General features: G+C 44.5%; 1 long non-coding RNA gene across 3 annotated transcripts in view; it reads left to right on the forward strand.

Annotated features, from left to right (window-relative positions):
• Positions 1-24,596, forward strand: part of LOC149127170 (uncharacterized) — a 38,740-nt gene that overhangs the window by 154 nt on the left and 13,990 nt on the right. The gene's annotated exons all lie outside the window — the stretch shown is intronic.

Genomic DNA, 24,596 nt, shown 5'->3' on the forward strand with positions numbered 1-24,596 from the left:
CCTTTAGGTGGAGAGACCTGTGGAATTTCCCTCTTCCCTTTCTTAATTTGTTTGTTTGCTATTTGCTACTTATTTCCAATTTAATGTCACTCTAAGTAAAGAAAAGTTAAATTTCAAATTATTAGCCTGAATTTCACCATTCATCTCTATATTGTGCAATGTGAGTTTTATATGATAGCATGTACCTCATCTGTGGAATTAACCTAGCTGGTGCCATCCTGGGTTCAGAGGAAGGGTGAGCAGGACCCCCTAGAGAGTGGGGATCCGGAGCAGGGTGTTTGAAATGCAGATACTGGGCTGCATCTGGGAGATTGTGGAAGATTTGTCAGGCAGAAGGGGCAGGGATCTCCGCCTGGCAGGTTATCAGGTAGAAGGGGGCAGGGCAGGATGTGAACACTGGGCTGTCCCTGAAGCATTATCGGGATAACTTTGAGATGTAGATGCATATGCTGGACGTAGAAGTCTTCTCCGGAGGCCTTTGTCACATACACATAAGCTTATACCTAACTTCCTGCCTAACACCTGCATTGTAAGATCCTTGATGAGTCTCACCCTGCAGTTTGTTACTCCTCAAGGCTGTAGCAGAGAAGAACAAGGGTTGTAAACACCGACCATGGAAAATACCTTGGAGGGGGTGTCAAGACAAGGTGCCTGCCACTACACAGCAGGGAACCCAACACAGGAAGCAGTGACTTGTCCCAAGTCCTCTATGAGGTAGCAGTGGAACCAGGCTGAACAATCAGCTCTGATTGTTCTTTCAGCTCGACTGACTTTAAATCAGCCAGCACTACCTGGGAGAAACACAGTCGCTGATTGAGCAATCAAATATATATATATTTACCTCGCCTTTCTCTGCACCTCTATTTCTTCTCAGGAGAGTCAGGACCTGGAGGGAAATCCTTTGTGCCAGCAGGGACAGACAGATTTTCTAATTGCCCTGACTCAGGCAGCAGTGAGAATGGATGGAAGGAGAGAAGGGTGCTTTTAGGGGTCAAATTAAATTTGGACACACCAAGCATGCTCCTGAAAATCTTAGCAACACAGCCTTGGCAATAAACGCATGACATTTGTGGACCCTTCCAGTGGAAGAGGGAATCCATGGTGTCACTGAAAGACTCAGGTTTGTGACTCAGGCCATGTTGTCAAAAAGACCAAAGTTAGGGGTGGGCATTGTGGTGCAGCAGGCACCAGCATCCTCTATCAGAGCCTGAAATCAAATTCTGCTTCTGCTTCCAATCTACCTTGCTGATAGTGTGCACCCTGGGAGGCATCAGGATAGCTCAAATACTTGGGACCCTGCCACCCATGGGGGAGACCCAGATGGAATTCCTGGCTCTTGGTTTCAGCTTGGCCCAGCCCTGGCTGTTGTGAACATTTGGGGAGTGAATCAGTGGATGGAAGATCTTTTTCTCTCTCTTTCTGTTGCTCTGCCGTTTAAATACATAAAAGTAAATAAATAAGCTTTAGAAACAAAGTTATTTATTCTCAACTTTGTATTCTGGAATATTTTAAACAGACAAAAACAGATAAAAGATGACAACGTATTCTCTGGTGACCATTGTGAAAAAGATTGACTGATGCATAATGACAAAGCACATACTTAAAACGTGCAATTTGAAAAGTTTTGACACACACACACACACACAACCATGAAACCATCAACACAGTTGCAATAACAAGCATAGTTACCGCCCCGTCCCCAGGTTTTCTTCACCCTTTAGATCTCTTTCCCCTGGCAACTCCCCATGGCCTCTCCTTCCCTTCTCCACCCCCTCCTCCCCATCTGTAGGCAACTACCATCTGCTTTCTGTCACTATAAACTACCAACCATTTTTAGAGGCTTATATAAATGGAATCATACTGTACATATTCACTTTCATGTGTGATTTCTTTCACTCAGCAAAATGACTTGGAGATTCCTCCGTGTTGCTGTGTATGTCAATGATTCATTGATTTTTTATTGATGAGAAATATTCCATTATATGGGTGTACTCAAGTTTACTTATCCACTCACCTGCTGGGAGCCTTTGAGTACAAGTCTTTATGGGGTAACAGTGGCACAGAGCTCTGATTCTAACACAGTCACTCTTCAGGGCAGCTTCCTTTGCTATGCTCTGTTCTAAAACTCCCCCCGGCCTTCCCTCACCCACACAGAATGTGCCTGCATCTTCAGAGTGTGACCTGTCTTACCCTCTTCACATGCATCTCTTGCCAAATCTCCTGACCCTAACTGCTGCCATGGAATATGCACATACACCACTGAGCTTCCTGTTTCCATGGGAACCCTGCTGGCTCCAATCTAAGAGACTTAGCACATCCTGTTCCCTCTGCCTGCAACCTCTCCCATGGTTTCCTCACTTGTACTTTTTCCAGCTATTTTGGATACTCTCGTGGGACTCAGCTCCTGAGAAGCCTTTCTCAAACTCAGTCCATGTGCTCTGAGAAAGTGTTGCTAACCAGAATTGGCCATGTAATATGCAAGGTCCAGTGTGAAATAAAAATGAAGGGCCCCTGTTTAAAAAGAAGGGAAAAATCCATTACAGGTACCACAATATAAGATGTTTTCCCTTTCCTCCATAGTCTCTCTCTTAATTTATTTGTTTGCTATATGCTACTTATTTCCAATTTAATGTCACTCTAAGTAAAAAAAAATAAATTTCAAATTATTAGCCTGAATTTCACCATTCATCTCTATATTGTGCAATGTGAGTTTTATATGATAGCATGTACCTCATCTGTGGAATCAACAAAATTACAGAATTCATGTTTCATAGTTTTGTATTCTGTTCTTCCCAGATAGTGGAATATTTGAACAAAACTAGCTACAGTTTTTACTTAATTCATTAAATTCTGTCAGCGCTAGTCGAGTCCCAGCTGCTCTGCTTCTGATCCAACTCCCTGCTAATGGGCCTGGGAAAGTAGTGGAAGTGGGAGACTTGGATGAAGTTCCTGGCTTCTGGCTTCAGCTTGACCCAGCCCTAGTTGTTGCAGCCATTTGGGGAAGTGAACCAGTGGATGGAAGTTTCTCTCTCTCTCTCTCTCTCTCTCTCTCTCTGCATGTCTCTCCCACACTCTCTCTCTCTCTCTCTGTCACTCTTTCAAATAAATAAGTAAATAATTTTTAAAAAAAAACACTGAAAGGGAAAGGAAACATGGGTTGTCCTATAATTTCCTTTTTTTCTTCATTCTCATTTTCAGCATCTATAGTTGGCTAATATGAGAAGTAATATGAATAAAAAATTTCTTACTCATACACATTTGTTAGAAAATCATTGCTTTCTTTCTGTTTAAATAAGTTGTGGTTTGAACATTTTTTTTAAAAAAGATTGATTTGTTTGTTTGCAAGAGTTACAGTTAGAGGAAGAAAGAGAGAGAGGAGAGAGATCTTCTACCCGCTGGTTTACTTCCCAGATGGCTACAATGACCAGGGCTGGGCCAGGCTGGAGCCAGGAGCCAGGAGCTTCATCAGGGTTTCCCACATGGGTGCAGGGGCCCAAGCACTTGGGTCATCCTTCACTTTTTCTTTTAAAGATTTTTTTATTTATTTGAAAGTCAGAGTTACACAGAGAGAAAAGGAAAGGCAGAGAAAAGAGGTCTTCCATCTGCTGATTCACTCCCCAATTGGCTGCAACAGCCGAAACTGTGCGGATCCGCAGCCAGGAGCCAGGATCTCCCAGAGTCTCCCACACGGGTTCAGGGGCCCAAGGACTTGGGCCATCTTCTACTGCTTTCCCAGGCCACAGCAGATAGCTGGATTGGAAGTGGAGAAGCCAGGACTTGAACTGGTGTCCATATGGGATGCCAGCACTGCAGGTGGCAGCTTCACACACTACGCCACAGTGCCAGCCACCATCCTCCACTTCTTTCCCAGGTATATTAGCAGGAAGCTGGATTGAAAGTAGAGCAGCCAGGACTTGAAATGAATGACATATGGGATGCCAGTGCTGCAGCGGGTGGCTTAACTTTCTGAGCCCCATGGTTTGAACTTGAATTGTTGCCTCTTTGGACTGTCAGTTCTCTCTCCCCCTAGTTCAGTTGCTCCCATATATGACAACACTCATATCTTGTGTTCACTTTTTTGAGTCCCTTGAGCTTCCGTACATGGTAGATCCACTGGAATTATTTGCTCACAGAGCATCAAAAATGTGCAATTCAGGGGATAAGGAACAGTGAAGGTGCATGCTTCTCCCTGACAACACACAAACTCACCATGTTTTCAAGACAGTTACTTCAGAGTAAATCACCAGGGCCTTCCTGAGTGAGGGGGCCTGTCTGGCTGCAAACCCTGGTGCCAGCTCAGGTAATTTGTCACTATTTCAGAAGTGTCAGCTGGCATGTTTGGGTGGTTGGGGAAATGGTATAGTTAGGTTCTCCAGCAAAACAGAGCCAATGGGAGAGAAGCACACACAGAGAGAGACACACACACACACCCTGGGGGTGCTAGATTATTTTAAGGAATTGGCTCATGCGGCTGTGGAGGCTGAGTGGGCACATCCAGAATCTGCAGGGCAGACCAGTAGCCTGGAGACCCAGGGAGGAGTTGATGTTGCAGTCGTGATTCCAAAGACAGGGCTAGAGGCAGAATTCTTTCTTTCTTGGTAGAACGCGGTCTTTTAAAGACTTCAACGGATCGTGGGAGGCCCACACACATTATGGAGGGTAATCTGCTTTACACAAAGTCCAACCGTTTCAATGCCAATCACATCTAAAATGACCTTCATGGAAACATCTGGTCTGGTTCCAAAACAGTAGGCTCTGAGATGGGTCTCAGTGTGCAGGGGTTTTATATGAAGTGCTCTGGGGTCGTCCCTACAGAAAGGAAGGGAAAGAAGTGACCTGAGCAGAGGTGCAGCTGAGTGGTGATAGAGAGGCGAGAAAGTCCCAGTGTCCACCATCCCTCTGGGGAATTCTGAGGAGCTGTGACCCCTTCAGAATTGGCCTGTTTCAGAGCAAAGGAATGGGCCTTTATATGCCCAAGTTAATTGGTTATTGGATATGAACTCTCCAAGAAGGGTGTGACGTTGGACAGGGTGACTCTTCAGGCCAAGCATACCCTCCAAGTGGCTGCCGCTCCTCCAGTGGAGGTAGGGAAGGGGTGGGCTCAAAAAATCCGTTCAAAATGTCACAAATGGGGAGGTTAGGCTGTCAGACCACAGCGTCCTCCATGCTTAACTCCCTCTTCCTGTGACCATACCACCCCTGCACTGCCCACTGCACTCCACAGATTCAGGTTGAGAATCAGAATCTCATGTTTCCTCTGTATTTCCTACACATAGAGCAGTGTCTGGCACACAACAGGGATATTAGATAGGCTTTTGTTACTACAATGAAATACCTAAGACAAGCTGCTGATGAGGAAAGGAGATTTGTTTTGGCGTATGGATGTGGAGGTTTGCAATCAGCCCCATCAGCTTGATCTCTGGCAATAATGCTCCTGTTAGCAGATCCCCATGGTGGCACAGAGCATCAGATGGCAAGAGGGAGTGTGGGCAGGCAGAGCAAAGAGCACATGGCTGGCCAGCAAGCAGGGAGAAAGCACGTAGGCCTGACTGGGGATTTCACAAGCAGTCCTTTCAGGAGCGCTCCTCAGGGCACTCCTCCAGTGACCTGGAGGTCACCCATTAGGTCCGTCTCCTGACACCGTACTTAGATTAACCTTCTACCCTCTTAGCACCATTGACTTATTATCTATGGGGTTCAAACATCTGCATGAGTTTGGTAGCCAAATCCTGTCCAAATCATTGTCATAGGCACTCAACAAACTTTTGTTGAATTAGTCAATTAGGACTCTAAGCAAAAAATAACTTCCTCTAACAGGGGCAGATTCTGATAAAGAATAGAATGATCATAAGTGCTTAGATAGGGTTTCACAATTCCTCTAGCTCTTTCACATTTGTCCCGTTTAAAACTTCTAACAACTTGGTTAGGTAGGGAATGACTGTCCTCATTTTCTAGATGAAAAAACTGAAGCTCAGAGAAACTGGCTTGCCAAGAATCACAGAGTTAATGAGCAAATTTTGCAAAACTTCCTTTGCTACGGCTTGGTGACTGCGTTAGGATCTTCTGTCCTCACTTGCTGAGACCTGGCCTTCATGGCCATGCTCTAAGAATGAAGTTTCTAAATCATAAACCTTACTTTCCCATAGCTGCCCAAAGGGTGTTGCTGGTTGGTGAGCAAGGGAGACCCATCCATGCTTTCTGAACTCACGTTGTGGTTGCTAGTATCGCCACTGGGTGGGGGGCTCCAAAACATGTCAAAGCTACTTCAGTGACACCCCGCCCCCTTCCTAGAGACAGTCTTTTGTCCTCATTAGATAAGCAAGTTCTAACCACCCAAGCCAACTGGCTGACAAAAGCATGGGGCTTTTAAGAGGAGATTTTGTGGAAGCATCTCTTAAACAGTTGCTCGCTTTACTTCCATGGTGCTGACCTTTAAAACATCCCACAGACCATAAGATGAAAGTAAAAATAGCCTCTCTTGGCATTGAATAATCTGGCTTGCCTTGACAAAGAGGTCATAGAGTCCCCTCTTTGGATGATTTCTTCCTTTTGATTAACTAGCCAAATCCGTTGAGGGAAGAGCATACAACTCTTTGGAGGAAGAAAAATGGAAATGCTTAGGTAAAGGACATCTTTTTTTAAAGCTGCATTTTTAGGTGACTTCCATTTGATCTTAAAGAACCCATAAAGTATAGATCTGTGGGTTGGAATGATAGCAAAAGAACTAAACTCTGTTTTTTGAAAGCAAACACGAAGTCATGAATATGTTTTCTGGTGCCTGGGTGTCCTAATAACAACGAAATTAAAACCAAAAATCAAGAGCCAATGACTCAGTGCTCTGAGAGGCATCTGTGAGGTAATGGGAAAACAGACCCAGATACAAGTGGATTTTAGTCCACCTTTGTGTTTGCTAGCTCTAAGTCTAAACTGTAAAAGAGGAATAAAAATTGTGCCTTGCTGGTCAGGAACATTTTCTCCAAGACAGTAAAGCAATTTTTACCAGAGTGCTTTGCTAGGCAAAGAATAGTACAAAAGGGTGAAAATAGACCTCTGAAAGTATGTGCTAATGGGAAGGATTAGGTCCCAGGATCTACACCTAATTGTCACCTCATTTTTAATATTTATCAGTAACGTGATGCCTATTGTATTATTAGACCAATATTTCAGATTCTAGAAAGTCTTTTAATATTATTTGAGCCCAAATAATCTGAGTAATACAGCCGCGTTTCCAAAGGGTAATTCATTACCCGCTGGAGAAGCCAGACTTTATCTACTCTTTTTAGGTGCACTGTTCCATGAGCTTTGGCAGATGTAATCCCCAAGCAACAACGGCAATGATCATGGTAGAGCATATTGACAGCACCCAGGAAAGTCCCCTCTTTGTAGTCAGTTCCCTCCTCCAGGCTCCAGACACCATGGATATTTCTTTTCATTATGAATAGTTTTATCATATATAGAATTTTATACAAATGAAATTATATAGCATGTACTGTTTATGTCTGGTTTCCTTCACTCAGTATAACATCTGTGAAGTCATCCATGGGTGTGTTGACCTTTGCTCCCACTAGTGTTCCTTTGTTAGAGCACACCGGTACTGGCGCCATGGCTCACTTGGCTAATCCTCCGCCTGTGCCACCAGCAGGCACCCCGGTTCTAGTCCCGGTTGGGGTGCCAGATTCTGTTTTGGTTGCTCCTCTTCCAGTGCAGCTCTCTGCTGTGGCCCAGGAAGGCAGTGGAGGATGGCCCAAGTGCTTGGGCCCCTGCACCCACATGGGAGAGTGGGAAGAAGCACCTGCCTCCTGGCTTCAGATCAGCACAGCCTGCCGGCTACAGTGTGCCGGACATAGCGGCCATTTTGGGGGTGAACCAATGGCAAAGGAAGACCTTTCTCTCTGTCTCTTTATCTCTCACTAACTCTGCCTGTCCAAAAAAAAAAAAAAAAAAAAAAAAGGCACACCGGAATTGAATTGGCCTGTTGGTAATGGGCAGAGGACAGTTGTTTGCATCTCTTAATGAACGTTCATATGCAAGTCTTTATCAGAACAGATTTATATGGGTCTTATGGAAAAGACATATTTGACTTAAGTTAAAGCTGTCAAACAGGTTTCCTAAGTATCTGCACCATTTTACATTCTATACTGCAATGTACAAGAGTTCCATTTGCTCCGTATTCTGTCCATGTTTAGCCATTTTAGTGTGTGACTTGTGTCTCATTGTGGATATATTCTGATGAATATATTTTCATTTGCTTATTGGTCATTTGTATATCTTCTGTTGTGAAATATTTGGTCACATAGTTTGCCCATTTTTAAATACGGTATTTTGTCACTGAAGGAAATAAAACAGAATAGAAAATATCCAAAGTACATTCATTGAATACATTTTGTTTCATTAAACTTTTGTTGCAGTATTTATACACATAACTGCATGCATTTGTGCATACTTGTATACACATATACATATACTCTGTTGCAATCTTAAACACATTTATTGTAACTTAATGTCAGCTTTCTTATTTAGTGATAAAAAATACTCCCCTACACATCTTAAACCCATTGAAAGGCAGGTTTTCTATCATTTGCATCTGAAAGCATGCCTGGTCTAACACCTGCCTGCAGACTTCTCAGCTGGGGCAATCTCTATTACACTCCACTCTCACTTTATATGTATATTTGCAGTTGTGCATTTGAATAAATATACAGCAGATTGTTCATCCTGCTTGGTTGATTGCTAAGTGTGCTATTTGCTGCAAAATGGAAGTCATCACTAGCTATTGCCATTTGGATTCAAGAGGTTGGTTGGTGAACTCTGGCAAGAGAAAGGGGGACATGCATGGCCTAAAAGACTGTTAGAGTAAGAATATAGGAGAGTTTATGCACATTTAAAATTATACTTATGCCTTTTAATTAATTTATATCCAATCAGCCTTAATTTGATTGTAGTGATGAGTTTCCCAGCAGCTTCAGGAGAGCTCTGGGATTTTCTCCTTTAGTTTTAGTGTTGAAATGTTTGCAAAGAAATACTCCACCTGCTGTTCTGAAGAGAGGACATTCCTGCTCACCTTCAGCATATTCTCCACACAAAAAGCTTTCAGTGAAGGTGGCCCCTTTTAGGGGTCTGAGCTGTCCTGGAGTTCACTGCCCCCTGAGGCTTCCACAGCCGCTTTTCTTTTCTGCAGAAAGCAGCTGGGCAAGCGAAATGTGTCCTCCACCCAGAGAGAGATTCCCGAGACATTGCTTACTCAAATTAGAGTCATGGCAGCCTCACTAACCAATCAACCTCAAGGGCTGAACACCGTAGAAGTTTATGTCATTCTTACAAAGCAGTTCCGGCTATTCCTGAGCAGGAGGTGGGGTGGGGTGGGGTGGGCAGGGTCTGCTCCACGCAGCCCATGTAGACTTTGGAGGACCAGGCTGTCAGAGGAGCTGCCAACCCAGTATGGTCTCTCCATCACTCTCCTGACCCTGACCTTGAGCCAGAGGACAGGCAAGCACAGGGAGAGCCACAAAGGAGTGTTTTGTTTGTTTTTTTTTTTTTTTTTTTTTGAGCTAGGCTTGCGAGTTGTGATCACTTCTGCTTGATTTCCATTGGCCTGGAGTCAACTAATGTCCACACCTACCACAGGGGAGGCTAGTACGTTTGGTCTGGCTGTTTGCTCAGGAAGGCGAGGAGAGTTGGGATTTTGATGCCCAGCTGGCAATTTTTAGTTTCTCTTTTTCTAATTCCCTATGGAGATGGTGAAACAAAGAGACCAAAAAGGAAGAGAGAGAATGCTTGCACGCTGCAAGTGAGTGGGTCCACAGGGGAACCCAAGTATCCTAACCCATGTGCCTATCCCACAGACCACGTGTGTGGCCTCATCTCCCACGCGGTGCTCCTGCCACACTGGACTTCCAATTCCTTAGAACTCCACGCCTTTGCACTGGCTCTGACCCCTGCCTGAACACTTCTTCCTCCTCCCACTTCCCAAAGGATAGCCTGACCATCTTCTGGATCGTAACTCCGGGATCTGCTCACTAATCAGGATTTCTCTGAAGCCTACATTCAATCCCTTTATTCAGCTGTCTCAGACAATCCTCTTCTTCCTTCACAGCAGGGATTCTCAGCGTGGGGAAGGGCGGGGCCTGGAAACATTTCTGGTTGTGGCAACCAGAGGGGGAGTGGTGCCACTGTTTCCTGGGGTTGGGGAGTGGAGGCCAGGATGCCGCTAAACCCCTACAATGCACAGCATGTGGCCTCAAAATAGAGATTACCCAGCCCCAAACATCGTTTGTGCTGGGCCTGGAAAGCTCTAACTTCCATAGGTCACAGCTTATACATGTAGCTGTTTGTGTGCTTGTTTCAAGTCTCTTGCACTAGACTGGAAAGGGTGCTAACTGATTTATCACAGTACTCCCAACTTATGGCACATAGCACATCAAGGAGTAAGTGCTCAAAATATTTTCTTCAGTGAATAAAAGAATTCCAAATGCAGGCCAGCGCCGCGCCTCAATAGGTTAATCCTCCACCTAGCGGCGCCGGCACACCAGGTTCTAGTCCCGGTCGGGGCGCCGGATTCTTTCCCGGTTGCCCCTCTTCCAGGCCAGCTCTCTGCTGTGGCCCGGGAGTGCAGTGGAGGATGGCCCAAGTGCTTGGGCCCTGCACCCCATGGGAGACCAGGAGAAGCACCTGGTTCCTGGCTTTGGATCAGTGCAGTGCGCCGGCCGCGGCGGCCATTGGAGGGTGAACCAATGGCAAAGGAAGACCTTTCTCTCTGTCTCTCTCTCTCACTGTCCACTCTGCCTGTAAAAAAAAAAAAAAAAAGAATTCCAAATGTAATTCATGTGTACACTTGTGTGCTCATTTAAAAATGGTTATTAGGGCCAGACGTTGTGGCACAGCTGGCAGCTGTGTGGGACCCCTGTATATCATATCAGAGTGCCTGCTACTCTTCTTCTTGGTCTAGCTTCCTGCTAGTGTGTATCCTGGGAAACCGTGGATGATGGTTCAAGTACTTGGGCCCCTGCCAGCATGTGGGAGACCCAGGTCGAGTTCCTAGTTACTAGATTAGGTCTGACCTAGCCCTTCCTGTTGCAGTCATTTGAGGAATGCATCAGCAGATGGAAGATATCTGTGTGTGTGTGTGTGTGTGTGTGTGTCTGTCTCTGTCGTTCTAGCTTTCAAGTAAATGAAAATATATAAACATTAAAACAATAAAGTATTTACTGGGTGTCTACTAAGTTTGAGATACTGGGAAATCAAAATGAATAAACTCTTGAACTCACCTATATATATACATCCACATCCACACATATACGAAACATTTGTATGTATATACATATTTATGTATATGTGTATATATGTAACATATATGTGTAATATATATTTTTGTAGCCATATTGATTGTATTTACTGTGTCCCAGGCATTGAAGTAAATTCCTTACATAGTCCTCTCGTTTATACTTCATAGAACGGTAGGGAAGTGTGCTATTATTATTATTTTCCCACAGAGGTTAATTGATTTCCTAACTAGAAAGCAAGTGGGAGAGCCAGGGTGCCTGTCTAAATGGAATTGGCCTTTACAAACTACATCATATATTAATTGTTTTTGAATTTGCTTTTGACCAAGACTTGGCATGATTGTTTTCTTGGTTGTTGTTATTAACATGTAAATGCAAAAATCTAGAGTAAGAGGGATAGAAATTATTGTGCACATTTTAAGAGTGAGAGGAAGATTCAGTAAATGAAGAACTCTAGTTCAGGAACACACATCCTGCATGAAGAGCTTGTTACAGGATTGGGTTTGTTTTAGCTGGCTCAGGTGAGGACTTGAGGGAGCCTGATTTTTATTCTGGATGGAGTGCTATTAGGAAGTAGGACAATTCTATAATCAGATGTCTTAATTGTTTTTATTTGGATGACAGCAATGGAGAGGGAATAAACTGCAACTGATAGAGAAGCAGCAGCCACTCCTTCAGTCATGACAGGAGGACATCTGGTGGCTTCGGTGGATTGCTGGACCCTTCTTGAGGGGCTTCGTTTTTGTTTTCTTCAATCACATGTACAGTTGTTGGATACTGATGTTCTGTGAAACTGTTGGCTAGAGGGTGCTGAGGTCATTCTGAGAGAGCCTCCCAGCTAACAAGTGGCAGCCATCAGGGGCTGATTCTAAGAGATCTCAGTGCTTCTAATCCAGTGCTCTTCTCACTACACTGTGCTACTTGTGCAGTGTTTGCATCACAATGCCAAGGTTTACAGGTATCTGAGAAGGGACAATGTGGGTGGGAGGAGGTGAGAGGTGGGAAGGAGGGGTGTTAGAGGTTGGCATCCAACCTCACTCCCAGGCCACCAACACCACACTTCTCCCTTCCTCTCAATGCTCAATACTGGATGCTCTGAGTCTTCTCCCTCAATCCAAACTTGTTTCCCAAGGAGTTCTGAAGTGAGAGAGAAGCAGAGAGACACATGTGGAGAGATCTTCCATCCACTATGTCACTCCCCAAATGTTCACAACTATCAGGGCTGGCCAGGCTGAAGCCAGGAGCCCTGAAACTCAATCTGGGTCTCCCACATGGATGCCAGGGACTGAAGGACTTTAGCATCAAGGGTGAGCAGTAGTAGGAATCTGGATTAGAAGAGGAGGTGGGACTTGAACCCAGGCACTCTGATAGGGGATGCAGTCATCTCAAGGGATGTCTTAACTGCTTTGCCAAATGTTCAACCTTAGTTGAACACATGTTTGCTAAAGGAGAAATAAACAGAACCGTAGAAGTTTTTTAAAACATCACTCATAGTCCCATCACCTGAAGAAAAACACTATCAATATTTTTGAGCATTTTCTTCTAAAACTTTTTCTATGCACAGTATTGTAGAGATGTGTGTGTCATTGTTTTGATCAGGCTCACTATATAGTTTTTGTCTGGTTCTTTTCATTATCAATTAGTATATGAATTGCAGACAAGATTTTTAATATTTACTTGAATCTTCATTTATTCTATGATATAATCTGTCTCACATTTTCACTCATATACAACAAACTTGGTTCTGTTTTTTTCAATACTTGCTATGAACAATCCCAGGATAAGCATGTTTGCCAGAAATCTGTTTGCAGGTCTCTGTTTTGGCAGACTAAAAGCCGATCGTGGCGTTGATATCTTGAAGTTTTTAAAGACAATTAATGGCCGGCACCGCGACTCACTAGGCTAATCCTCTGCCTTGCGGCGCCGGCACACCAGGTTCTAGTTCCGGTTGGGGTGCCGGATTCTGTCCCCATTGCCCCTCTTCCAGGCCAGCTCTCTGCTGTGGCCAGGGAAGTACAGTGGAGGATGGCCCAAGTGCTTGGGCCCTGCACCCCCTGGGAGACCAGGATAAGTACCTGGCTCCTGCCATCGGATAGGCAAGGTGCGCCGGCCGCAGTGCACTGGCCACAGCGCGCTGGCTGCGCTGCGGTGGCCATTGGAGGGTGAACCAACGGCAAAGGAAGACCTTTCTCTCTCTCTCTCTCTCACTGTCCACTCTGCCTGTCCAAAAAAAAACCAAAAAAAAAAAAAAAAAGAATTAACATAAAGTATTATTCAATCGGGACAGCTTTGATTTGAGAATGAAATCCTTAGGCTGAAGGAATGAGCATCTCCCTGTGGGAGTGTAGGTATCCAGGTATCCGCTGAATGGTTGGTGATGGGAAGAAGTGACATGAAACATCGGTCTTTCTGGAAAGCACGCTGATGAGGGTAGACCAAGAGGGCAGAGGGCTGCTGACCTAGAAGACCTAGAAAGAAGAAATTGAAGATTTATTGTGAAATCAGTGATCACCCCTTAATTTAATCCTAGCAGAGGCAGGGTAGCTTTGAGCTGTTTGCACAACCAGTGATTGCTGCCACAATGTACGTCCCTGCCCTGGAGGCTGCTCTGAGACGGAGTTCCTGGTATTCCCAGCATTTGTCTTGAGGGATCACAGAAAAAGAGGAGTGCCCATGGGCCTATCTGATCTCAGCTACCAATCCCAGGTGTGTGACCAAGGGTGTCAGGGCCAAAGCTTCCCATTCTCAGCTGCTTCTCAGCCCACAAGGCTTAATTCTTCCCTTACATGCCAGCAGGGGATAAGCATGCTGTTTGCTGGCTCTTTTCTGCTTGGTGAGTCTCTCTCTCTCTGGCCTGTGAAGGATCCTGGTTGCACCTGAAGCCTGCTGTTGCCTGGAGCCAGCTTTTGTATCCCAAGTGAAAAGTATTATCAAAATGGCCTCTCTTGCAGAGAGGGGAAGGGGGAAGGGAAGGGGACAAGCTAGGGGCATTGGGGTTCCCCCCACCGAAGCTGGAGCCAGGCAGGTTGGGGCAGAGGAGGGGCTCACTGTATTGAGACCGTGGGCTGCTTCTTGCTGCACAGTCGTGATGCCGCCTTAGACAGAGACACAGATGCCTTCATGGAAGGGATGGTAGTGACAGATGAGCAAACTGATTACCAGTTGTTATATTTCAAAGAGGAGAAGGAAAGAAACTCATACTTTTTGGTTTTTATTACATATTTGGAACCTGCTGGGCACTGGACTTACCATGTTTTACTTATCTACAGTTTACCCTGCAGAGAAGGTGCACAGATAATAGGAAAGCCCACTTTAAAACCCGAGGAAACTGAGTTTCAGAAAGATTATGCTGCTTGCTGAGGTCACAGAGCTGGTTAAGAGGGGCCCCGGAATACAAACAAGGCTAATGCTTTGAATATAAATAACTCACATAATATAAGTGCCAGGAAAATGCAGGGTCTTACAGTTTTTTTAACTTTTATTTAATAAATATAAATTTCCAAAGTACAGCTTTTGGATTACAGTGGCTGCCCCCCCCCATAACTTCCCTCCCACCCACGACCCTCCCATTTCCTGCTCCCTCTCCCATTCCATTCACATCATGATTCATTTTCAATTATCTTTATATACAGAAGATCAATTTAGTATATATTAAGTAAAGATTTCAACAGTTTGCACCCACAAAGAAACACAAAGTATAGAGTACTGTTTGAGTACTAGTTATAGCATTAATTCACATTGTACAACACATTAAGGACAGAGATCCTACATGAGGAGTAAGTGCACAATGACTCCTGTTGTTGACTTAACAAATTGACACTCTTGTTTATGGCGTCAGTAATCACCCTAGGCTCTTGTCATGAGTTGCCAAGACTATGGAAGCCTTTTGAATTCACAAACTCCGATCTTATTTAGACAAGGTCATAGTCAAAGTGGAAGTTCTCTCCTCCCTTAAGAGAAAGGTACCTCCTTCTTTGATGGCCTGTTCTTGCCACTGGGTTCTCAATTGCAGAGATCTTTCATTTAAGTCTTTTTTTTTTTTTTTTTTTTTTTTTTTTGCCAGAGTTTCTTGGCTTCCCTTGCCTAAAATGCTCTCACGGGCTCTTCAGCCAGATCCAAATGCCTTCAGGGCTGATTCTGGGGTCAGAGTGCTATTTAGGACATCTGCCATTATATGAGGCTGCTGTGTATCTCGCTTCCCATGTTGGATTGTTCTCTCCCTTTTTAATTCTATCAGTTAGTATTAGCAGACACTAGTTTTATGTGATCCCTTTGACTCTTAATCCTATCATTATGATCAGTTGTGAACAGAAACTGATCACTTGGACTAGTGAGATGGCATTGGTACATGCCACCTTGATGGGATTGAATTGGAATCCCCTGGCATATTTCTAACTCTACCTTTTGGGGCAAGTGCGATTGAGCAAGTCCCAAATTGTACATCTCCTCCCTCTGTTATTCCCAGTTTTCAGTTAAAGTTGAACACCTAAGAATAACTGTGTTAATTAAAGAGTTCAACCAATAGTATTAAGTAGATCAAAAAAAACACTAAAAGGGACAAAGTATTAAGTTGTTCATCAAGAGTCAGGACAAGGGTTGATCAAGTCACTATTTCTCATAGTGTCCGTTTCACTTCAACAGGTTTCCCCTTAGGTGCTCAGTTAGTTGTCACCGATCAGGGAGAACATATGATATTTGTCCCTTTGGGACTGGCTTAATTCACTCAGCATGATGTGTTGCAGATCCCTTCATTTTGTTGCAAATGACCAGATTTCAATTTTTTTTACTGCTGTATAGTATTCTATAGAGTACATATCCCATAATTTCTTTATCCAGTCTACTGTTGATGGGCATTTAGGTTGATTCCAGGTCTTAGCTATTGTGAATTGAGCTACAATAAACCTTAAGGTGCAGACAGGTCTTTTCTTTGCCAATTTAATTTCCTTTGAGTAAAACCAAGGAGTCGGATGATTGGGTTGTATGGTAGGTCTATAATCAGGTTTCTGAGGAATCTCCAAAGTGACTTCCACAGTGGCTTAACCAGTTTGCATTCCCACCAACAGTGGGTTAGTGTCCCTTTTTCCCCATATCCTCACCTGCATCTGTTGTTGGTAGATTTCTGAATGTGAGCCATTCTAAATGGGGTGAGGTGAAACTGCATTGTGTTTTTGATTTGCATTTCCCTGATTGCTAGTGATCTTGAACATTTTTTCATGTGTCTGTTGGCCCTTTGGATTTCCTCTTTTGAAAAATGTCTATTGAGGTCCTAGGCCCATCTCTTAAGTGGGTTTATTTTGTTGTTGTGGAGTTTCTTGATCTCTTTGTAGATTCTGGTTATTAAACCATTATAAGTTGCATGGTTTGCAAATATTTTTTCCCATTCTGTTGGTTGCCTCTTCACTTTCCTGACTGTTTCTTTTGCAGCACAGAAACTTCTCAATTTGATGCAATCCCAATTGTTAATTTTGGCTTTGACTGCTTGTGCCTCTGATGTCTTTTCCAAGAAGTCCTTGCCTGTGCGTGTATCTTGAAGGGTTTCTCCAATGTTCTCTAATAATTTGATGGTGTCGGGTCATAGATTTAGATCTTTAATCCAGGCTGAGTGGATTTTTGTGTAAGGTGTAAGGTAGGGGTCTTGCTTCATGCTTCCTCATGTGGAGATCCAGTTTTCTCAGCACCATTTATTGAATAGGCTGTCCTTACTCCAGGAATTGGTTTAAGTCCTTGATCAAATATAAGTTGGCTGTAGATGTTTGGGATGATTTCTGGTGTTTCTATTATGTACCATTGGTCTATAGACTGTTCTAGGGATAACTTGAAAGGCACAGGACAATCACTGTCAAACATTTGTCACCTGTGCGATGAGTGAGCCTCGGTGGTCAGGAAGAGATGCTGTTTCCTCCCACAGGCTAGCTGGGGATGGCAGTCTGTAGCAAAGAAGTTTATTTTACACTAAATTGGGTGCCAGCTCAGATGTACCTGGAGCTGTCATTTATCCTGGTGGCGCCAGAATCCTGCTGTGGTTTGCGACCCTTTGGCAGGGTCGGAGGAGAATTGGGGTCCAACAACACAACTCCCAGTGCTCCCTGGGGCCCATGAGATTCCATCCAGCTAACTGTGGTGCGCTGCAGAGTGGAAGAGGCTGGCTGGAGTTTCCTGTGGCCCTTATTGGTGCTCCTTCCTGTGTAACTCTATGATTTCCCCAGATCTCGGGAGCCCAGCGTCACAACTTGTATCCTTGGATTATGCACACTCTCACCACGGTTCCTTCTCTTGTTCTATTTTTATGTTCTGTTTCATGCTCAATCCTTTATCCACAGCCCTCCACCTCCCCAGGCACCCTCTCTAATGTGGCCGATGCATATTCTCAAGTGGTTATCAGTCCTTGGAAAACACAACACATGTCTGGATTTTGTAAATTGCACATATGGTGTTGTACTACAGCTTTTATTCTGGTTTTTGCTTCCATCACCCAACACTAAGTTTCTGAGATTTAGCTGTGTTATTTTATGTGCATCTAGCTCGTTGGGTCTAATTCCAGCTGAGGATTCCGCAGCTTGAATCTGTGTTTTATTTTCCATTTCCCAGATGATGGATAAGCCGGGCTGCCCCAGTTCTCTGCTTCCATACTCAGATCTCTTATAATAGTCTTGACCATGTTGGATCTGAATATAAACCTCCGCAGAGGATTTTAAAGACACAGACAGACTCTTGTCTTCATTATCCACAAGGAGATTTATTCTCAAAATGCTGTATAGGTTCACAATTCCAGTGGCAGTGCATGACGCTTCCATTTCCACACAACCTTGTCGATACTTGATATCCCATCCTCTGCTGCTTTCCCAGGTGCATTAGCTAGGAGCTGGATCAGAAGCAGAACAGCTAGGACTTGAACCAGCACTGTCATATGAGATGTGTTACAGACAACAGCTTAATCAGCTGAACCACAACACCAGCCCCAATTTTCTAGCTTTTACGAATACGATGCCTCTAAAATGACATCTTACCAATTTCCTTTGCATTTCTGTGATTGTTAGTATTGTTAACTTTTGAGGTTTCTCCTATGAATTTCCTATTGCTATTTTTTGCTTAATCTTTCTTTTTTTTTTTTTAATAAAGATTTATTTATTTATTTGAAAGTCAGAGTTACACAGAGAGAGGAGAAGCAAAGAGGTCGTCCATCTGCTGGTTCACTCCCCAATTGGCCGCAATGGCCAGAGCTACGCCAATCAGAAGCCAGGAGCCAGGAGCTTCTACCAGGTCTCCCACGTGGGTGCAGGGGCCCAAGAACTTGGGCCATCTTCTACTGCTTTCCCAAGCCATAGCAGAGAGCTGGATCAGAAGTGGAGCAGCCAGGTCTCGAACCAGCACTCACATGGGTTGCTGGCATTTCAGGCCAGGGTGTTAACCTGAGCACCGGCCCTTTAATCTTTTTTTTTTTTTTAGTCTGTTTTTCACATCAACTGATATTTATTTTATTGGGAAATTTACATTAATAGGCAATAATTAACTTGTTTTATATTTCAGCATAACTGTCTTTGTGCCTATTGATCATGCTTCCTAACTGCACTTTTTCTTTTTTTAATTTGACAGATAGAGTTAGACAGTGAGGGAGAGAGACAGAGAGAAAGGTCTTCCTTCCGTTGGTTCACCCCCCAGGTGTCTGCTATGGCTGGAGCTAAGCCAATCCGAAGCCAGGAGACAGGTGCTTCCTCCTGGTCTCCCATGTGGGTGCAGGGGCCCAAACACTTGGGCCATTCTCCACTGCGCTCCTAGGCCACAGCAGAGAGCTGGACTGGAAGAGGAGCAACCGGGACTAGAACCCAGTGCCCATATAGGATGCCAGCACTGCAGGCGCAGGATTAACCAAGTGAGCCACAGCGCGGGCTCCCCCTACTTGCACTTCTAATCATGTCTTCATATAATTCCAGCTAAAATGAGCCAGCTGTATTTATTGGTCTTCACAGCCATGTCCAAATAAGCAAAGCATTTCCACTGGCTTTTTAAAATGTCTGAGGACAGAACACAGATGACGTGTCTCTGAGAACTCCTAGGTATCCACCTGGTAGTCATGGCTCTAATTACCTAAAAGGAATTAAAACAAAACTCCTTCCAGAGGCTGGCACTGTGGGGCAGCAAATTAAACCACAGCCTGCAGTACCTGCATCCCATATGGGTGCCTGTTTAAGTCCTGGCTACTCCAGGTCTCATCCAGCTCCTTGCTAATTCTCCTGGGAAAGCAGCAGAAAATGGCACAAATGCTTAGGCCCTTGAACCCATGTCGGAGACCTGGATGAAGCTCCTGGCTCCTAGCTTTGGTCTGGCTCTGTCCTGACCAATGTGGCCATTTGGGAAATGAACCAGTGGATGGAAAAATCTCTCTCTGTCTCTCCCTCTTTATCTGTAACTCTGCCAAATAAATAAATATTTTTTTTTAAAAAAACTCTTTCTAAAACTTAAAGTATTCTTCTCGGGATTTGGGCATCTCTAGGACTGACCACTTGACTGGTCAGTGAAATGGTTTTTATTTCATAAAGGGGGGGATTTATAGACCCCTTAGTTTGAAGCTAAGAACTCTGACTTAGTGTTTGCGAGAGCTGAGGAGCTGAGTTGAAACCAACCATTGCCATTCTTATGTGAGGGTACTGTGCAAGACATTTAACATCTCTGAAGCTCAGTTTTCTCAGGCAATAATGATGCCTTGTTCACAAGACTGGCAGAAAAGACAAATAAGACAATATAGGCAGAAGTATTAGTCCAGTGATGGGTACATGACTGATTTCTGCAAAGATTTACTTGTACTGGAATCCAAATTCATGTCACAATTATAATGAACTGGGGTGGGTTTTGTGGCCCAGTGGGTTAAGACACCACTAGGGCTGCTCACATCACATGTTGGAGTCCCTGGATTTGAGTCTAACCTCCCCTGTTGATTTAGTTTCCTGCCAACACGCTTGGGAGACAGGTGATTGTGGCTCAAGTATTTGGGTTCCTGCCACCCACATAGAAGATCCTGGCCTCTGGCTTTGGCCAGCTGGCCCATCCCCAGCTGTTGTGAACATTTGGGGACTAAACCAGGAGAAGGAAGATCTCAGTCACTATCTCTTTCTTCTTCTCCCTCTCCCTCTCTCTATAACTTTGCCTTCAAATAAATAAATATTTTGTAAAAATTGCACCGAGCCTACTAGAGCCACCCTTGTGTAGATTCTGAAGTCTAGCATGGCAGAATACTCGACAGCATTACAAGATTGTGTTTGCAGTGTTTGCTTGTATCTTGGTGAGATTCTGACCTCCAGAGCACCCTGACTACCATCTGTCTGTGTGGTAACCTCAACACGAACCTAGGGTGGTCCCTGTGTGACCTGAGGATCTCCAGAACCCTTCCAGGTAGGACACTCTGGATTTTTCTGAAGTAAGACCCAGCAACATTGCACTCCCTGACCATGGCACCTGTGGCTGGTGGAAGCTGAAAGGCTGGCCCTGGATTCTAGGACATATTTGTACCCTCCCTTCACTGGTCAGATAAAGAAATTGTGATTTTTTTTTCAAAGCTTAATTTATTTGAAAGGCAGAGATACAAAGAGAGGGAGAGACAGAGAAAGATCGTCCATTTGCCACTTCATTCCCCATATGGCTGTAACAGCTTGGGCTGGGCCAGGCTGAAGCCAGAAGCCTGGAGCTCCATTAGGGTCTCCCACATAGGTACAGGGGCCCAAGCACTTGGGCCATCTTCTGTTGCTTTCCCAGGCACATTAGCAGGGAGCTGGATTGGAAGCAGGGCATCTGGGACCTGAACCAGCACTCATATGGATGCTGGCATTGTAGACTGGCTTAACCTGCTGTGCCACAACACCAGCCCCAAATGTGGACTTTTGAAAACTGCCTGTCATGTATATCTCTTTTTTTAATCTTACGTAAGCTCTGTTGACAGATGTATGTTTTGGGTTCTAAGAACACAAATCAACAATCTCATTTTTACTGGCCACTTTGTATCAAGCAAGTTGTTTTATAACTTTGAGTTTCCATTCCCTCGTTCATAAAAGGGAAAAAAATGCACTGGTCATGCAATGATACTACTAGAATTTAACAAAATAATACATGGAAATCCCAAGGACGTTGTCAGCACCACGTAGGTCTTTTGTAAATGTTCTTCTTTTCTGATTCACAAGAAAAAATGGTTGCTCTGTGAAGCCATATGTGTCAGTGTCTGCTTCCAAATTGGGCCTCCTTCTCAGATTCCTATCAGGTACTCGAAACCGCCTTCCTATTTTGACAGATGCTAGACTGTCTATCTGTCTGGCCTGGTCCTGTGACAGTGCTGAGTATGTAAATGAGGCCTCCCCAGGAGCAGCTGAGTGTCAGGAGGACCTCGCTTCCTCCAGGGGCTGTCGATGGATGTGTGATCTGTGCCACCGCTCCAGCGCTCAGAGGGGCCTCATGAGATTTAAAGCCGGAGAGCTGCAAGGGCCAGCCAAAGAAGTGGCTGCAAAGGCCTGCTGGACAGAAGTGGCTGCACAGAGCCAAGGAGAGGCTGCGAGACTTGCTGGCAGGCTCTGGGATGCAGGCTCTGGCCTGGGTTAAATACCAGCGGCTTTGTGGGAAGAGAATGAACAGTGACCTGGGAAAAGGGCAGTGTTAACTCTCTCATTTGCATTATGAGAAAAGAGGCCTGCTTTACCACCAGCAAGGGGCTCTTCCTGCTCAGGTGGCTGGAATGCCTTTGCCATGTCAGAGCATCCACAGCTAGGGCATGACTTGCAGGTAGGAAGAAGGGTGCTGAGGCCTGTACCAATGATAATGACACTCAAGGTTTATCTGAACGGTCGAAGGATTGACTCAGGGCTTCCAGAGGCAGAAATCTGCAGAGAAAAACCACAAAGCCAGAGGCTGTGAAACTCAGGAATCTTGGGGTCTATTTATAGATGTCCCCATGGCTTCTTGGCCTTTTGACTAAGATCAAGTTCAAACGTCCTTTGCACCTCTTACTTACCACTCAGCACTGTTCTCTAGCTTTGTCTTGTGACTTGATCTGGGCTACTCTGAGTCTGTGAGTTTGGCAGGAATTTCAGAACGATGATAATAATTTGGCTCTTGTATTTCTGGAGGCTGAGATGTATCACATCCACTGCCTGCAAGCTGGTGAACTAGCAAAGCCAGTGACGTAATTCAATCTGACTCTGAACCTTGAAAACCAGGAGAGCCAAGGGTGCCACTCTGGATCTGAGCAGAAGGTCTGAGAACCAGGGCTTCCAGTGTCCCAGGGCGTGGGAAACATGTCTAGGCACAAGAGAGAGAGAGAGAGAAACCAATTCACTGATGACGCTCCATCCTTCAGTTTCCTGATTCAAATGCTAGTCTCTTCCAGAAACACCTCCTAGATACATCCAGAAACCGCTTTACCAGCCACCTGGACAGCCCTTAGCTCCGGTTAAGCTGATGCATTAAATTCCCTAACACAATTATTGTAATAATAGTCATTGTTGTTATTGTTATTTACAAATCTGGAACAGGCTGCATTGTGTATAAATGGGTCTTATGCCTTGGAGGAATCAGACAGAATTTTTCAACTTGCTTCATACATGCTTCTGGCTCATGACTGGTGTCTTGGTTAGCCTTTGCCGTGTAACAAACAACTACAGAAATCTCAGCTGTGTTCAGGGTGTACATCTGGGTTTGTTCAGGTGTCTCTACTTCAAGTGGAAGGTCCAGGTGGCTCAGGTTCTGAGGTTAAGGAGGAAGGGACAGCAGCTATCCAAGGAACACTCTGCTCAAGGCCATGACAGAGGCACAAAAATGCAGCAGAAATATGAGATTCTATGAAAGGGCTAGGCTTGGAGCTGGCACACTTTCCCTTCTTCCCATAGATTAATTGGGCAAAGCAAGTCAACCTAAAGGCAAAGATTGAGGAAGTGTACATTTTCAAGGTCTCATTGCTTAAGGGCTGGATATAAGAAAAGATAAAGAATTGGGGCCAATAGTTCCAGCCAGAAATTAGTGAAAAGCCCTAAATTTATGAAAACTCTGGTTCATTAAATGCCATTTTTTTCCTTTGCTATTTTGCAAGTCACTTTGTGGTGTAGAACTGCACTGACAGCTAATGTTCCATGCCAAGCCCATAGGATCTAAAACATCTTTGCATGTGTTCTTTCTCTGCCCTAGCCAACGTACATAAAGATGAGTCAAGGGCTGTAATTAGAGTGCACTGTTGTTAAACAATAGCATGCATTCCAAAAAGTGCTCAGATCATAATGGGATGTCTTAAAAAGTCTCTCTCACACACAGAATACAAGTGGCATGACCTGTGCCCAGTTCAGTTGGTTAAACTACCCCAGAAGTTCACTCTAGGCCACACTCCAGTCATTGTCTCCCAAGGCTTGCTACTTTCCTGACTTCTAACACTGGTAATGGGATTTAGAAGTTTGCACAAATTGGATTGAATCATATACCAGATTCTTTCTTTTGTGTGTCAAGCCTCTTTGATGTGGCTTCTTGGTTCTCAAGGTTCCTCTCTTCTATGCCTGTCCAAGGGTCAGATGCTGCCAACTTTTCACATTCTCCTTGTTAAGAGATCTCATATCTCATTGGCACTGGAACTGATTCAAACCAGTATGCTAGCATCTAAAATTATTTTATCTCTAAATGGCAACAGTAAGTTTGTCATCTGATCTGGACACGGTTGTGCTAAGATCTCCAGCCATAATTGTGTATTTGTCTATTTCCCCATAGTTTTGTCCACTTTTGTTTATATACTTTAAGTTTTTTTTTTGATTTTTATTTATTTGTTTGAGAGGCAGAATCACAGACAGTGAGAAGGAGAGACAGAGAGAAAGGTCTTCCTTCCGTTGGTTCCCTCCCCAGATGACAACAACAGCCAGAGCTGCACTCATCCGAAGCCAGGAGCCACGTGCCTCTTTCGGGTCTCCCATGGGAGTGCAGGGGCACAAGCACCTGGACCATCCTTCACTGCTTTCCCAGGCCATAGCAAAGAGCTGGATTGGAAGAGGGGAAGCTGGGACTAGAACTGGCGCCCATATGGGATGCTGTCACTGCAGGTGGAGGATTAACCTACTGTGCCACGGCGCCGGCATCTACTTTTACGTTTTTGTTATTAGACACCTATACATTTATCATTGTTGTATCATCCTGACATATTGAACTTTTTGTTATTTTTTTTTAAGAGATTTTATTTATTTATTTGAGAGGTAGAGTTACAGACACAGAGGAAGAGACAGAGAAAAAGGTCTCCCATCCTCCAATTCACTGCCCAAATGACCACAACAGCCAGAGTTAGGTCCATCCGAAGCCAGGAGTCAAGAG

This window comes from Oryctolagus cuniculus, chromosome 4, assembly GCF_051225735.1.
Source record: "Oryctolagus cuniculus isolate XC-2025 breed Fujian yellow rabbit chromosome 4, ASM5122573v1, whole genome shotgun sequence".
Classification (NCBI taxonomy): Eukaryota; Metazoa; Chordata; class Mammalia; order Lagomorpha; family Leporidae; genus Oryctolagus; species Oryctolagus cuniculus.